We start from the raw sequence: 1,908 nt of genomic DNA on the forward strand, positions 1-1,908 counted from the left end.
GATGGAGGCGCAAGGACTCTCAGGTAGTGATCAGCTCTTTTGTGCACTCTCAGGTGCAGAGTGATTAGCTCTTTTTGTGAGGCTGCCTGAGCAGCAGAGCCACATTGGCCACCCTGGGCAACACAGGAGTAAAAGCAGTGCAACAGGGGCTTTCCAATCGCCAAGAGAGCTTCTTTATTCCATTAGGTCCGAAGAGGAAACAGCTGGCTTGTAGCCCTGGTTCGTGCCTGAGATGTTTTGGTTTTCCCAGGGAATTTTCTGTAAACAAGAGACATGTTTTTGTAACTGTACTATGTTTACATTCTTTCCCTAGGAGGGACTTCTTCTTGATGTCCGTCTGGTCTGACCAATGTGATTGAAGAGGTTTGTCTTTGTTTCACCAATCAAATTGGTCTATGTAGAATAGTATAAAAAGGGAGACACATCCCAAAAATAAAGACATTGTTTTCAGCCTTCTGAAGTCGGAGTCTTTCTGTTGTGGTGTACAACAGAATCACCGACTGGCCATAGGGGAGAGAGACTATATAGGGTAGCCAGGGGGAGGGTTTCACAACTTGGCTGATGAGGAAAGGAATTGGGAAAGGAACCATCCAGGGAAAGGACCCAAAACTGACCAACCAGGGAAGGGGAAAACCAGGAACAAGGCAAATAACCAATAGGGTATACAACATTAACATAGAACTGAAAAGGCTCATGGGTTGAAGCACTTTTGCTCACCCTGAGCCATAAGGAAATCTCTCAAAGGGACTTCCCAAAGGGAAGTCACTGCAAACTGAGTTTAGAGGCTGTGCTCACTCCAAAAAAGTTAATCATTCTCTTGTGGATGGTCCTGGGACCACCACAGTCCAGAGCACACAATCCACATGGCAAAAGTTTGAATGGATTTCACTGTAGTTGTATGTGAATGCTGACAGCCTGGTCAAAGAGAAATTTTCAAGTATGAGGCAGCAGCAGAGCCTCTGGGAAAGCAAGTCAAATAATTTTCCCATACAATGATCTGGAAAGCTGTGAGAAACCAATTCAAACAATCTAGCACCTCCTGTTTTTCCAGCTTGATTACTTGCAAAGATGTTTATGAAGAGGTGTTGTTTCTAATTACATAATAATGGCGAGAGGTGTTGGTTTGAGGACCAGTCATGTCCTGCTGTCTCAGAACAGTCTATAAAAAGATGTGATCTCGAATAAATGAGGCTCTCACCTTCTGAGAAGACTTGAGAGTTGTGTGTCGTTATTCAGCCATCTCTAATACAATAGTGACAGTTGTATACCATCATTGGAAGTGATGTCAATGAAAGAAGGAAAGCAAACAGTTCTTCAGGTGACTACCCAGCTTTGGCAATACAAAGATCACCTTTTCTTCTCCCTACCAACCTATGCATTGGCTGTGGAAAGAATGTCCAATACTGCAGACAGATTTCAAAGACTCAAGAAAACTAGAGAGGAAATGTCCCATGCCCTGCCAGTATGGACCAGAGTCTCTGCTATTGGGAGCAGCCAAAATCCTGCTCAGGAGAGGGGAGACACACTATCAAGTGACCTGGGTTTTTAACTGTGTGACCATGGAGAGGACATGAGGAAGTGGGATTGAAAATCCATCTCTTCTCCAGCAGCACAGGTGAGTTGAGAGGAAGAACACCACCACAGAAAACTTGTTAAGGATAAATCTTGCTCCAGTTTCCAGTGGGCAAGTTCTCAGACAGAATAGAAGGGCTGATATTATTTCAGATCCTCTTGAAAGGACCTCCAGGTCATATTTACAAGAAGTGAGCAACGAGTACTGCGACCAGAACTAAAAGTGACCTGGCTCAAGCCAGGTGGAGGAAAGGGACCATTGGATATATCGGAGAATGTGGATCCAATGGCTGGTACAGCAGAACCACAAGAGTATAAGACTTTATTTGACACCAG

Source organism: Zosterops lateralis (assembly GCF_965231275.1).
Source record: "Zosterops lateralis genome assembly, chromosome: 31".
In the NCBI taxonomy this organism is placed as follows: domain Eukaryota; kingdom Metazoa; phylum Chordata; class Aves; order Passeriformes; family Zosteropidae; genus Zosterops; species Zosterops lateralis.